The following is a 16,339-nucleotide window of genomic DNA, read 5'->3' as shown; positions in this document are numbered from 1 at the left end:
TACATTAAAGAGACTAATACAACCCACTGAAAAATATGGCCGCAATGTTGGAACTACTCGGCTTTACAGTGGAGCTTGCTGAGACTCTATGGAATAATTTTCACCTCATAGTTTTAGCACCTTGATGTCGAACATAGGACACCTACCTGAAGAGCTGAGGACTACAGCTGGCTACAGTGTACCCTCATTCATCTTTGTTTATACTGACTCTCAGACACATGGGCCACCAGTTTCTCTCGCATCAAATCTAGCCCGTGGGAAACCAAAGCGACTTCAGCTGATGTTTCGACTTACCAGTGAGAAGGGACGCTTACTGAAGACTCAAAAAAGGCTAACATAAATCTTTTTTTATAATTCTACGTGGACACCATTAAGCAGATGTCAGGACCTCACACCACGAAGAGAGAAACGAGAAGATAGACTATGTCCATCTTTTAGGCACTCATTGATATAGCAGCAATTAATGCCTATTTTCTTACTTCTCAACGTTCCAAGGTGGACAAAGAATATCTCATTCACTTATGTCTTGAATTGAGAAGTCCTCATGTCGATAAACGGGCTCGAAATTTGTACGGACTTCAGAAGCCAGCAATAATGACAATGGAATGCTTCACACAATGGAAGCTTAGATGCACTATGGAACCTTCACCATCAACGGCAGAGCCAGGAACACATGGACGGCGCAACCGGCACTGCCAAGAAGGTGCATCTAAAAAGTTAAGTAAGACAAGATGCAAAAGTCAGCTCTCGTTACCTGAAACAGGTCCGCGGATAACACAGCAAGAACGCAGTGTCGTGTAAAAAATGTGTTCCACAATGAGAGAGTGAATTCTGTTTGCCTCACGTTCTGGACTGAAATTAAATAATTGTTTTTTTATGAGACAACCCAATTATGAACGTTACCAGTACCGAAAAAAATCATACAAAGTGAATTTTATGATTTGTTGCTTTTATTCCCGTTATAATTAAATTTTTTTGCCATCCAGTACACAGAAACAATGTCGAAGCAGTTCTAAGTGTTCTCAGTGGTATAAGAGGTAAATAAACTTTCATTATGACAAATTAAATTGCCACTTACCTCCCCCCCCCCCCCCCTCCTTCATTGGAAGAATGAGATGTAACAAAAATTGCCCTGGTAATGCTAAGGATAATAATAATTTTAGCCATCACATAGTACTTACGGTTTCCCCAGTTTGAGCACAAGGATATTCTTGGAGCCTGGATCAGGCTTTCACTTTATTTCTTTCCATCGAAACGTCTTTCGCCGTTGTTGAGGTATCATCATTTGATGCAATATTAATTCAGGTAATAATGTTGTTGTTAGAACATCTGTTGCCCTTGTATGGTATTGATGTGTGCTATATAAATATAACGAGCGTGAAACCCATAAGATACAGGTACGCTGTCAAAACATGAGAACTCGTATTAAATAACTGGATGTAGTTGTTTACATGTAATGAAAATCATCCTTCACTGCAGCATCCAGTGGAAGGCACATTGAAGAATATCTTTACAGCAAGAATTATATAGACGACAAAAGTTACAACAAATGTTTATGTGACGAATTCTATGAAACTCTGAACAATTTTCCTTAAACGAATATGTCTATTGAAGATGGTATGACACTATAGTATGACAAAAAACATAAGAAAATTTTGGACAACCAGAAAACGAACAACGAATCTGCAGAGTGGTAAGAGATTTAACTAATGTCAATATAATTCTCTAAGTACTATATACAACCACTGGCGCTGCTCCATCAGAAAAGGACGTCTGAGTGTAAGATAACTAGAAACAATTATTTTAACGTGGCAACGTGGTATGTTATTCCAAAAATAAATATGATTAGTTCCTGTATATAGCTTACCTCTAGAAACTTCCCTCACCTGCAAACTTTCAGCACATTCAGCTGCTAGTCTGACAATTAATACGACTGTATTAATGGCAGTCGCTTATTTGTCGTAGTTTTCCTCACAGCTTCGCAATGCTGTCTTTCACGTACTTACAGGATACAGTGAACAGTTTATCGTTAATATGTAGAGTTATATAACAGTAGAAATATTAGATCACTATGTACTATAAGATTTCAGCGCCATCAGTACATTTGAGAATCTGTGGTTTCATTTGTTTGCTGTGAACGGTTCCTCCAATATGACCAATACTGGATGAGAAATTAAAAACAATTTTCGATGACTGAAGATGAAATTTGAAATAGGGAAGCACATGAAAATATCTGTTAATTAGTCTGCTGAGTAAGTAATAAAAAGGGAAACAATGTTTCACAGTAACAGTAAAAGTACTGGTTCATTAAATACAAATGTTAACCTTTGCAGATAAATTAGCCTGTGTGATTGAAAGCACAAAGAACTGATTCTAATGAAGTTCAGTGTTCATCTGCGAGTCTTTGAATACAGAGTTCGTCCTTTGAAGACTCTATTCGAACATTACTCGCATTAGCTGTTTTTTTGCGGCGTCTTACGGAAGTTCATTCACACGGCAGTGACAGAAAACTCACTACCTTCTAGAATTTCCAATCTCGAGAAGGTTTTGACAGAAACTCTTCTCACAGTGAAGACTCAAAAGCGTATGAAACTACACTGAATGTCGTATGCAAGAGCAACTTTGTAGATGTAGTACCAGCAGTGGAGTTCGCAGTCCATCTTGCTATACTACGTTTTATACGGTCCATAACAGGAAAAGAGTTACATCAGTCACCGTATTGATTACAGTACGGTTATCTTCGTGGTAAGAAGTTCATGAATAACCGGCTTGAAACTTTCTGGCAGATTAAAACTGTGTGCCGGATCGAGACTCGAACTCGGGACCTTTGCCTTTCGAGGGAAGTGCTGTACCAACTGAGCTACCCAAGCACGACTCACGGCCCGTCCTCACAGCTTTGCTTCTGCCAGTATCTCGTCTCCTAATTTCGGGACGGGCCGTGAGTCGTGCTTGGGTAGCTCAGTTGGTAGAGCACTTGCCCGCAAAAGGCAAAGGTCCCGAGTTCGAGTCTCGGTCCGGCACACAGTTTTAATCTGCCAGGAAGTTTCATATCAGCGCACGCTCCGCTGCAGAGTGAAAATCTCATTCTGAATAACCGGCTTATTTCGCATGCGTACCAGCAGAAACCTTGTAGAATCTGGTGAGAATAAAATAGCAGAAGAACCACACTTTCTTACATCCGTATAACGGTATCTGGATGCAGATTGTAACAGATAGATTAATGAAACACGAAACTAGATTACTTCAGTTTATTTAAAAATCTGACAGGCACGAGGATGGCCACCTAACTACGATGTGTACTAACACTCACGCGTGAAAGAAAATTAAAAATTACTGTCAATGTAAGTGCTTGGTCCACACCATTCACTGTACTCGTAATTTCTCACTCTTATCACGTGCAGGATAACACTACAGGTCCAAGAAACTCGAACTATCAGCTAGAATTTCTGACGTCAAATTACAATATTGCAGCCGACTTGAAATACTCAAACAGAATCGACTGATCATTTGCAGCGCTGTTGTAGAATAACATAACTGCATATAAAGAACAAGAGCACGCACAGCTAGCAGTTGGCTGGTGAACTTGATTCTACATGACTTTACTGAACTAAAAACACAGAAAAATTCAATTCGCCCACTCTTCAATCATACAAATGTAGAAATTCTTGGACTAATATTGTCGATCTTCATTACATTTTAAAGCACTGGTTGCAGGAAATACTATTACTGTAATCACCACATAGTTTAACCATGAAAGGTGCATAAGTTCTGATCTCTTATTGTCACTAGAATGTAAAATAAGATTAGATCAACTGGTCCGAAGCAATTTCAATATTTGAAGCAGTATCCCATTCTAGAAACTTTTCTAAGTACCGACTACCTTAACTCCAGCAATATAATAACGATCTACCGAAACCGCGGTTGATACGGACTAACAGATCACCTTGTTTACAGTCTTGGGAACAGTCCGATTAAACTCTTACATGATCGCTATAGAGATACACTGCAGAACTTTTTTTCAATATCTGATAATTTATCAACATTTTAAAGATGTGAGAACAGAAAGATGCACGTGTTTGCTCGTATTATTTTAATTTTATTCTTAATTTAGTTTACATACGGTAATTAAAAAAGAACAAAGGACAGCACATTTATAGAGATGAGTGTCATTTTGCTTTATAATAAACATTCACAAACTAAAAGACGCTGCTATCCTATGCAAATCTCACTATTTTCTTACTGGTACAATACGAAATTACATATCACATACCAGTTTTGAGTTATTAACATTCTAATCTAAAACACGGGAAAATGCGATATTGTACAAAGTAGGACCACTATATCCCATTACATGGACATTGTGTAGCTAGTACATTACCACATCTTTAATACTTCCTGTGTAGCTCTCTTTTACGATAGCTTTTAGAATTTAATTAAATATCTAAATAATTTCGCTCATTACTTGAGGAACATATTACTCTACCATTGGCTGCATCAGCAGAATACTTTGGCAGGGAACTATAATGTAACATATCTTTTGTCGCCTTATTGTACTAGTTATTAATTTTTTGTTAGTTGTCGGTTCACCCACTCTGTTATCGAGTAACGTTCTTAAATTATCATGAACGGAAGCAAGCAAAAAATCACATTATTCAGTTCATAACATCCTTTATTATTGTCGTGGAACCCTTTTGTCACATTTTCGGTTAACAGTAACATATACACATATGCGTGTTCTCTAATAGAACGCTTTGCAATGGTTCAATTTGATGTACGACGGCACTGTCAAAAATGCCTACATGAAATGAGATTTGTATTGTAGTCATTCCATGTACTCAATTTTGTGAGCTTTGTACTAAAATTTGAATTTTGTCTTCAGTCTGGCGATGTAATTACGAGACTCGGAACGCTTAACAAAGAATTGTGCTATCAAGAATTTTCCATATTTCAATGTTGTGGCTGCCTCTACTATGGAAGTACGTCACCAAGTATTGAGAACGCTCTGCGCCCTTGTCGACCATTCTCTCGCCGCTTCCTGCAGCTGGGTACCGGTCTCAACCCCAGAGCTACCATACCCACGCATGGACGATTACTTCAGATTCGATTCGAAGTGTCTCTCCGTTGCGCTATGCCCTCCTCGTTAGAATATTCAGGAAGAAGTGATTTTCTCGCAGATATTTGTTGCTCGTAAGTAATGTAACGTCGCTAGACGGTTTTTGATCGGATTGAAATTCTAAATGCACACTGACTGAGAAAGAAGTGAAGCACCAGAACAGGAGGAAGAAACGAAATTAAGATCCACGATTTGAGATTGCTTGTGATGATACTCCAATGATTACATAATAAAATCAACTTCGTAGAGCACTTAACAGGATGAGTCCACTTATCAATATGGCTTTCTATCATCTGTGGTCTGGTTGCACGCACAGATTCAGTTGGGATGGGTGTCATAAAGCAGTTGTGTCCTATCTTGGGGCAAGTCAGACCGCAGCTGTTATAACTTGTCCTTGATATCATGGATACTAACAATGAGACAGAGGTGACATCTGAGGTGGTCCAGTGCGTTCAGTCGTGACCCCAGAGCTGGGGATCTAACTGGTCACAGGAGTACCTCGACGTAATGCAGATAGTTCATAGCCTTCCATGTGTGGACGACCATTGTCCTGTTGAAAAATTTGAAAAATGTCACCACGAATCTTTCGCATCTGAGGAGGCTGTACGTCCGTGTTATATCACGGTGCACTCAGGATTCCCCAGTCACTGCCATTCTTCACCTGAAGTCAATTCCGACGATTCCCAACACAATGACACCAGGATAACACCCTGTTCCTCTCCAAAACATTGGATGAGTGGAAGCTCTCTCCAGGTCGCTGCGAAACTCACTGATAGCGGTCGTTGGTGGAGACACGATTCCGGCTAATCACAATCTGATGCTACTCATCAGTAGTGCATGACTCCCCAGTTATAGCATTAGTCCACATGCAGCCGATACATTCGTGTTATCAGTGGCAGCTTACACACAGAAAGTACTCGTAATTCCCCCATCCAGCTACTGCTAGCCTCCAACCGATGGTGCCGGATGAAACAGAACGGGTGTCGATTAGTTGCTAATATATGGCAAGTGAGGATGTGAGGGGACTGCAATGCGTTTGGTAATGGTAAACGTGGCCATCCAGTAATACGATTACACGTGTGACTGTCCTCACACCCCACGCATAAAGACATTAAGATGTCGGAGGAATACGACGTTGCGAATAGGGTTTCAAATTAGAAGTTACGAAATACTGGGATGTCCTACCCTCGCAGGATGGAGGTGTGCCATGGGACGTTCAAGGGTCATTTAGTAGCGTTTCGTAAATTATGATTGCGTATGCATTTCTATTCCTCTGATTACAGCACCATCATAGGTAAAATGAAGAAAATACTTCAGACAAAACATACGTAGATTTTGCCGTAGAATCGTAATCTGCAACAAAAAGCGGAGGTTCCCCTTGAAGATTTCAAAGTTCCCCCCCCCCAAGCCCACAACCAATCACGCAGGATTTGGTGTGGTGGGTCGAGAGTGGTATCGTAGAACGTCCCCCTCCGACAAAAACCAACTGGAATCATAACTTTTTTTATCCTATGTGTAGTTTTCAAGATATTTCAATATCTTCAGTTCAAATGAACACCCTGTATACCCTACACGTCCTGCTAACAACACTAAACGCGCAAAACGCTAATGCATTGAAAAGGCTTGTCTATCTGTCGATTACCTACCAGCTGATGGTGTGTACGTGTATGAAGTTATATTGACATCTAGCCATGTTTTCTGGATGATTCACAAAGATATTGGTAAGTATCGAGACTTTACGTTAGTAGTAGTCCTAGTAGTTAGTTATGTACCACCCAGGCGACTTTGCTTGCATTCCAACAAACCAGCACACGTTGTTTACATCATGTGGCCGAGGTCACTCATCTAGTGACGTTAGAAGTCGTATCAGTGATGCCATCAGTGACGTCCTCATCTTTCTCACTGGGAAGTCACACCCTTTTTCCCCTACCCCTCACTCATTATCTCTAGCCAGTTATAGTGCAGTATTAAAATGAAACAACGAATGAAAAGACTGCAAAATAATGACAAGAGACCAACTGCGTTTTAAACCCCACCCTCCTTCCTCTGCTCAACCAACCACGTTTAAAAATGGCGTGAAGCGACATTATTTCGGAAACACATTTTATTTACACTTCAAGACACACTCATTCTCCCATCTCCTCTTCCCTATCTATAACCAGTAAAAAGAAACAACTACCTCTTTTGAACTTTTTACCGCCTCCCATTCTCTCACCGACCAAACTGAGCATAGTGTTGAAAATGACGCCATATTTGCAGTAAAAAGGAACAAGTAACGCTCAGTTGAAAGTCAACGATATATATTATGTCTATGGAAGTCACTTAACTGTGACATAATATTTTAGAGAAAACAAGGACAAAGTTATACTTTACTTATGTACACATCTCTACGTTTGTCATAATATTTAAATGACGTAGGCAACATTGCCCCTCCCCCCCCCCCCCCCCCCACACACACACACATACACACACAACGCACACATGCACGCATGCAATAACATTTCTTTTTATTTCATCTGTCCAATACTACAGTTCTCATTAACAAGTGACCTCAAAGTAATAATTTCCCTCTTTACTTCGTACATAAAAAATAGTGCACTCCTTAAACACATCTACTCACACAAAATAATCATTTCTCATCTATAACTGACTTACACACACATAAACACAGAACGATTGACGCTAAATGCAAAACGATGACCGAAATACGACAAACATGAAACACTGAGAGATAAAAATCCAATCGTATTGCCAAGGTCGAAGTTACGCATTATTAATTTACGTATACGTATCTGTGACATAATATTACAGTCACACCAAGCACAAAGGTACGCATTGCACACGAATGTGCAAACTAGTGCACAATCACATATCTACGTATTTTATACATCATAGGAAGTGAAAAGAAAAACAAACAGAATAAAACTGTTTTTCAGGAACTTTCACAATTTTTACTGTCACATGCAGTGCAAATGTAATTTATTAGACACACCTCTTGTTTCTCTGCCAGTGCCTACCTGTAGTTCCGTAGTGCTTCTCCGTAGTCCTTTGTTCCTTTCTTTTGCGAGGTAGTGATCATTCGCTGGCATTATTTGGTCAGTCAGTCAGCAGCCGCCTGCTTATAATCAGTAACAACAGGGAAGAAACCCGACTTAGTGACCTTATATAAATTCCCAACCAGGAACGAATAATCTACACAACTGGCTATTAAAATTGATACACCACGAAGATGAAGTGCTACAGACGCGAAATTTAACCGACAGGAAGAAGATGCTGTGATATGCAAATGATTAGATTTTCATAGCATTCACACAAGGTTGGCGTCGGTACCGACACCTACAACGTATTGACATGAGGATAGTTTCGAACCTATTTCTCATACACAAACAGCAGTTGACCGGCGTTCCCAGGTGAAATGTTGTTGTGATGCCTAGTGTAAAGAGGAGAAATGTGTACCATCACGTTTCCGACTTTGATAAAGGTCGCATTGTAGCCTATCGCGATTGCGGTTTATCGTATCGCGACATTGCTGCTCGCGTTGGTCGAGATCCAATGACTGTTACCAGAATATGGAATTGGCGGGTTCAGGAAGGTAATACGGAACGCCGTGCTGGAACCCAACGGCCTCGTATCACTAGCAGTCGAGATGACAGGCATCTTACCCCCATGGCTGTATCGGTTCGTGCAGCCACGTCTCGATCCCTGAGTCACCAGATGCGGACGTTTACAAGACAACAACTATCTGCACGAACAGTTCGACGACGTTTGCAGCAGCATGGACTATCAGCTCGGAGTCGATGGCTGTGGCTACCCTTGACGCAGACAATAGCGCCTTCGATGGTGTACTCAACGACGAACCAGGGTGCGCGAATGGCAAAACGGCATTATTTCGAATGAATCCAGGTTCCGTTTACATCATCATGATGGTCGCATCCGTGTTTGGCGACATCGCGGTGAACGCACATTGGAAGCGTGTATTCGTCATCGCCATACTGGCGAATGACCCTGCGTGATGGTATGGGGTGTCATTGGTTACACGTCTCGGTCATCTCTTGTTCGAATTGACGGCACTTTGAACAGTGGACGTTACATTTCAGTTGTGTTGCGACCCGTGGCTCTACCCTTCATTCGATCCCTGCGAATCCCTACATTTCAGCAGGATAATGCACAACCGCATGTTGTAGGTCCTGTACGGGCCTTTCTGGATACAGAAAATGTTCGACTGCTGCCCTGGCCAGCACATTCTCCAGATCTCTCATCAATTGAAAACGGCTGGTCAATGGTGGCCGAGCAACTGTCTCGTCACAGTACGCCAGTCACTACTCTTGATGAACTGTGGTAGCGTCTTGAAGCTGCATGGGCAGCTGTACCTGTACACACCATCCAAGCAAAGTTTGACTGAATGCCCAGGCGTATCAAGGCCGTTATGACGGCCAGAGGTGGTTGTTCTGGGTACTGATTTCTCTGGATCTATGCAACAAAATTGCGTGAAAATGTAATCACATGTCAGTTTCAACATAATATACTTGTCCCATGAAGACCCGGGTATCATCTGCATTTCTTCTTGGTGTAGAACTTTTAATGACCAGTAGTGTAGTTTCATCTATTGGCTTTCGTACTATATATATTTTTTTTTTATTATGTGCATGATAATTTCATGTTTAACAGACACAGTCGTCGCGATTTTGCTTCGGGAAGTAAAACGAATCTATAAAGTACTATAGATTCCGAGTCAGGAGCTAATTATTTAGTCACACTTGTGTGCTGTGGTAGTTTTGTTTTCTAGTCTATGTGTGTACATCTAATTTAATTTACTATATACATTTCTTGCACTTTCGTCAGTAATTACGGTAGAGTTACGCCGCGCATGACGATAGTCCTTCGTTTATCTGTGTAGTTCAGTTTTCCATGGTCTTTAGTATGGATATGGACTGTGACTGCTGTGTTTGAATGCGAGCCGAATTGGTGACACTTTGCTCTCAGCTCCAGACCGTGTTTGTTGCAATTACACAGCTTGAGGCTTCAGTTAATTGGCATCACCGTCGTGAATCGGCCATGGTGATTGAATGGTTGTACAACACGAACCACGAGTTCGCCGATTGGACAGCACCGGTGACCAGCCCAGTTACTGCACGCATTGTCGACCCCTCATTCGCACATTCCAGGTGCTGTCTGTGACTGACACTGTCCGTCATCCAGATGCGGTAGCTTATGCCCTCTCAGCCTGCAATATCTGGGGAACTTTAATGTTAGGTGCATTGTGGAACCCCTTAGGGACATAGCTGGCAAGGAGGGGAAGAAAACCAATGTGCACTCTGTGCGCGTACCAGGTGGCGTCATTTCGGACGAGGAACGGGTCTCTTCGGATGCCTTGAAGAGCAAAGGGTGCAGTCACCTGTCGTTTGTGGTTCATGTCGCTACCACTGATGTGTTTCACTGAATCGAAAGTGTTTCTCTCTGGTTTCGAGCAGCTATCAGAAGTGGTAAGGGCTGCCAACGTCGTTCACCTTTTGCAGCATAATAGACAGATCCGACTGCGGAACAGAGTCAGAGGCCTAGAACCTTCTGCGACCGTGCAGGCTGCAATTTCCACGGGGTTTCGGGTCGCGCTAAATATGTCATGAGTCCATTGCACGAACGAGGCGGCCAAAGGAGTAGCAGAGACTACGTGGCGTGGACTGGGCGCTCTGTTTAGGGGATCTCGGGTTAACACAAAAAGGGCTTCAGTCTCAAAAGGTGCAGGTCGAACACAGTAAGAACGTAGATCCAGGAGCCATCGGTATAAAATTTATAAATTGTCGTAGATGTGTCGTGAAAGTACCAGAGCTCCAAGTACTAATAAAAAGTACTGATGCCCAAATCGTTATACTCACTGATATCTGCTTAAGGCTGGGGATAAATTAAACTGAATTTCTTGCGGAAGAGCTAAAGGTGTTCAGAAAGGCTACGTTAAATACAGTTGGCGGTGGAATGTTTGTTGCTGTTAGAAGTACTTTATCCTGTACCGAAATTGATGTAGATAGTTACTGCTAGTAAGTATGCGTATAGGTCATTCATGGAAACTGGAATAAGAGAATAATTGGATCGTTTTACCGACCTCCGAACTAGGATGATACAGTTGCTGAAAGTTTCAAAGAAAACTAGTGTCTAATTTCAAAAACGTATCCAACTCATACATTTATAGTTGGTGGTGACTTCAATTTACCCTCGATACGTTGGCAAAAGTACACGTTTAATTCGGTTGTACACATACAACACCATCCGAAATAGTCCTAAACGCATTCTCTGAAGATTATTTCAAGTAGTTAGTTCATGAGCCCGCTCGAATAGTAAACACTTCAAAAAACACACTTTTACCTCTTAGCAAAGAATAATCATCAGCTAGTAACGGGCATCAAAACGGATACAGTGATTAGTGGCGAGACTGATTACCGTAACTCTCAAATCCTACAAAATAAACAAAAAATAAATCTATTGTTAAAAGTGGATAAAAATTCGCTTGACTTCTTCCTGAGAGGCAGTGTCCACACCTTCCAAATTAAAAATGTAAGTGTTGACCAGATGTGGCTTGAATTCAAAGAAATGGTATCGACAGCAATTAAGAGATTTTACCAAATAAATTAACAGGTGACGGAGCTGTCCCCCACGGTACAGAGACAAGAACAGAATACTGTTTCACAAACAACGAAATAAGCAGAATCACCAACACTGGCGATATTTTACAGACGTTTGACATTTATCTTGGACTTTAATGCCAGATATTTATGACAGTTTTCATAATGAAACTTTGTCCCGAAATCTGGAAGAGAATCCATAGAGATTCTGGTCGTATGTAAAGTACGCTACTGGGAAACACGATCAATGCCTTTTCTGTACGATGGGAATGGAAATCCTCTCCATGACAATGCTGCTAAAGCGGAGTTACTAAACACAGCCTTCCGAAAGTCCTTCGACGAAGAAGACGAAGTAAATGTTTCAGAGTTCAAATCAAGAACAGCTGTCAATATCAATAACTGAGAATTAGATATTCTCGGAGTAGTGAAGAAACTTAATCACTTAACAAAAGCAGGTCTTCTACTCCAGACCTTATACTAGTTAATTTTTTTACAAAGTATGCCGATGCAGTAGTTGCATTCCTAACAATTGTATAAAACAGCATAAAACCGCTCGTCCGGCGAAAGATATGTACATAAAGATGGACAGTTGCACAGATTACACCAGTATTCAAGAAAAGTAGTAGGAGTAATCCACTAAATTACAGGCCGATATTATTAACGTAGATATGCAGCAGGAGTTTGTAACATATACTGTGTTTGAAAATATAAATTACTTCGAAGAGAACGGTCTAATGATACAAAGTGAACACGGATTTAGAAAACTTCGATTTTGCGTAACACAGCTAGCTCTTTACTAGTATGAAGTGTTGACTGCTATTAAGAAGGGATTTCAAAGTGATTCCATATTAATGGAATTCCGGAAGGCTTTGAACACTCTACAACACAAGCGGCTTGTGGGGAATTTGCGTGCATATGGAATATCGTCTTAGTTATGTGACTGGATTCGCGATTTCCTGTCAGAGTGGTCACAGTTCGTAGTAACTGACGGAAAGACGTCGAGTAAAACAGAAGTGAATTCTGGCGATCCAAAAGGTAGTGTTATAGGCCCTTCGCTGTTCCTTATCAATATAAACAATTTGGGATACAATCTGAGAAGCTGTCTTAGGTTTTTTGCAGATGACGCTGTCGTTTATCGGCTAATAAAGTCATCATAAGACCAAAACAACTGCCAAACGATTTAGAAAAGATATCTGTATGGTGCGATAATTGGCAATTGACCCTAAATAATAAACGGGCGTTAGGTCATCCACCTCAGTGCTAATACTAATCCGTTGAACTTCGCTTACACGATCAGTCAGTCAAATCTAAAGGCCGTAAAGACAACTAAATACCTAAGAAATGCAGTTGCGAACAATTTAAATTGGGAAGAACACACTATAGAAAATGTCGTTGGGAGGGGAACCAAAGACTGCTTTTTATTGACAGAACACTTAGAAGATTCAACAGATTTACTAAAGAAATTACCTATACTAAGTTTGTCCGTCATCCTTTGGAGTACTGTTGCGCTGTGTAGGATACTTACCAGATACAATTAACGGAGTAAAACGAGCAAGTTCAAAGGTCACACGAGAAATGGGGGACACAGTGTCACAGACGTGACATCATTAAACCAGAGGCGTTTCTCGTTGCGGTAGGGTATTCTGACGAAATTTCAATCACCAACTTTCTCCACCGAATGTGATGATATATTATTGACGCCGACCTAGATAGGGAGAAACGATCATCATAATAAAATAAGGGACATCGAAACTAGCACAGAAAAATACGAGTGTTAGTTTTTCCTCAAGGTCTTCGAGAGTTGAATAATAGATATTTAACGTGTAGGAGGCCCAATGAACCATCTGCCAAGCATTTGAGTGTGATTTGCACGGTATCGATGTAGATGTAGATGTACTGAACATTCTACATATTATTCTACATTTTTTTGGAAGCTCGATTGTAGCAAACGTTCCTTGTGTTACAAAAGTATTTAAGATCCAGCAACACCTAACATCTAATGCCTAATGCGTAACACATGCCAGATTGTTTACGCGTACATACCTCCGGCATAAGAAACGATTCCATGATCAAGGGTACGAACTATTTCTCCATTATTTATGTTTAATTGTCTACACATCCGTACCTCTGTAATAAAATTAAATACTACAACGCATTTCCCAAGTAATATCTCTCACATATTCCCACAATCAGTTTTGCAGATGGGCGTCTTAAATGTGTTGCAGGGGAAAAGGTTAAGCAGACCTCACTTCCCGCAACACAATTCTGCGTTAAAAATAGTTATACATATATTTTATTTCATGTGTTTGCATGATAATTCAGTGCTGCAGCGCGTGCTTTAGGAGTGACTGTAATGTCAGCGCTCCCCGTGACGTTGCGAGAGGTAATGTTCTGGCATTATCTCTTGGAGACTGACACTTGGAGTGCACCTTGCTTTCCTCTCTCTGCATTTTGGGAGTGATGCTGCCTCTGTTATCCTGTCAACATTTTCAGTTCTACGTAGGTGAATAATATATTTCACCTATAATCGAGTGCATGCTGATAAATTTCATGTGAACATTTCTAGAATGAACATTTTATTTAACACAGAGTGTCAGGAAGAAGTCTCAACCTGCTTTTTCATGACCCCAGGAAAGTGACTGCGCTATCTCAGCTTCAGCACAGGGGATAAGCATACTCTAATGACTCAGGGAGGGTATAGAAGGGGAACTTGCAATATATGTTCTTTCAAGCCAACTATCAACATCGTGATCAACTTGGAACTGAGACATAGAGAGAGAAGAGAGAGAGAGAAAGAGAGACGGAGAGGCAGAGAGAGAGAGAGAGAGAGAGAGAGAGAGAGAGAGAGAGAGAGAGGGAGGGACTTAGAAAGAGACTGGGTGGGGGGGGAGGGGGGGAGGCGAGAATCGGGAATTCGACAAAAAATGTATGCCTAATTTTTCTTTTCCGGCATGTCACTCAAAAATTTTTTATATCCATCAAAACATAATTTTTTTTCACACTCAGTGTTGCGCTCAAGAGAGGAACAGTAACTCAGCAGTAGCAGTAGTAGCACCAAGTTTGTCTCAGAAGTATTCGGAAGGTACAAAAAGCTGACTTTACAACTTACTTCAGACATTTATTTTTTGTCATCGAAATATTCAACATTCTGGATGAGCTGGCAGTTGACAGAAATTCGACATATTTTCTACGAAAATATGTAATTATTCCTTTTCTTGCTCTGTTCAACATTCAGGTATTTGTGTCATATCGAGGAATACATCTTTTCTCTCGTTTAATGTTACAGAATCTGCGATGCTCCTGATTGAGCAATGAAAAATCTGTGGTCTGATTGAGCAGCTGGGCCAAAAATCTGAAAGCAGAAGACACTGTAAGAGCAGCATAGAATCTGGAGAAGGAGACCACCTCGGTAGCTTAAGTTTCATCGACTAATGTAATAATTCTGATCTGACAGTTAATGACCCTTGGAGAGCGATTATGTGATTTAAATATTGTTTTCATTTTGCTTGGTTGATCGTAAACGATTTTTAAACAATATTACAGGTATTGCATAGCCATTTTCAGAAGTAAAAGAAGAAATCATTACTGCCGACTACATTAAGAGACTGAAAACACTAGACTGTAACATAAACATCATATAACGCTTATTTTGCTGCACTGCAACAATTTGTAAATATGTAAAACTAACAACTCAAAATTTCCATGTATGCCATGAAGGATGGAGTGCTATCCTATGGTCTAATATGCATGCATTAGGTAAAGATAACAGCACAGATTAATTAAAAGAAGGTTAATTTAGAGGTTCAGTTCTCAAAGGTATTCTCAGTTGAACGTAAGTAACCAAAAAGCTCTTATTGTTAATTACATAAAAATCTATTTCTTTTGTGACAGTTTGTAGCTGAGAAGAATTTAGCATATTCTTAAAAAATAAAATTTGACTACGGAAATTATGTTAAAATCGAATACATGATGACTTCTGTAATCAAATTTCATTTCTAGACCATTTGTTATATCATGCTCAACTTCAAAATATCAGAAAGCTAACTGAGTTTTTAAATGACTAAATATAAACCTTTGTGTTTTCCTGGACTACAAATACTTTTAATAACTCTGCCTCTAAATGAATATTCTCTTAAATACTACGTGCAATTACCTGTATAAAGGGTGCTACAAAAAGGTACGGCCAAACTTTCAGGAAACATTCCTCACACTCAAATAAAGAAAAGATGTTACGTGGACATGTGTCCGAAAACGCTTTATTTCCATGTTAGAGCTCATTTTAGTTACGTCAGTATGTACTATACTTCCTCAATTCACCGCCAGTTGGCCCAATTGAAAGAAGGTAATGTTGACTTCGTTGCTTGTGTTGACATGCGACCCATTGCTCTACAGTACTAGCATCAAGCACATCAGTACGTAGCATTAAAAGGTTAGTGTTCATCACGAACGTGGTTTTGCAGTCAGTGCAATGTTTACAAATGCGGAGTTGGCAGATGCTCATTTGGTGTATAGATTAGCACGGGGCAATAGCCGTGTCGCGGTACGTTTGTATCGAGACAGATTTCCAGAACGGAGGTGTCCCGACAGGAAGACGTTAGAAGCAATGGAGCAC

General features: G+C 40.5%; 1 non-coding gene across 1 annotated transcript; it reads left to right on the top strand.

Annotated features, from left to right (window-relative positions):
* Window positions 1–2,946: 2,946 nt before the first annotated feature.
* On the top strand, window positions 2,947–3,021 carry Trnal-caa. The gene has a single exon. It is a non-coding gene; the product is annotated as a tRNA-Leu (tRNA).
* The last annotated feature ends 13,318 nt before the right edge of the window (window positions 3,022–16,339 follow it).

Source organism: Schistocerca americana, chromosome 5, assembly GCF_021461395.2.
Source record: "Schistocerca americana isolate TAMUIC-IGC-003095 chromosome 5, iqSchAmer2.1, whole genome shotgun sequence".
Lineage (NCBI taxonomy): Eukaryota > Metazoa > Arthropoda > Insecta > Orthoptera > Acrididae > Schistocerca > Schistocerca americana.
This window is presented reverse-complemented; position numbering and strand designations above follow the sequence as displayed.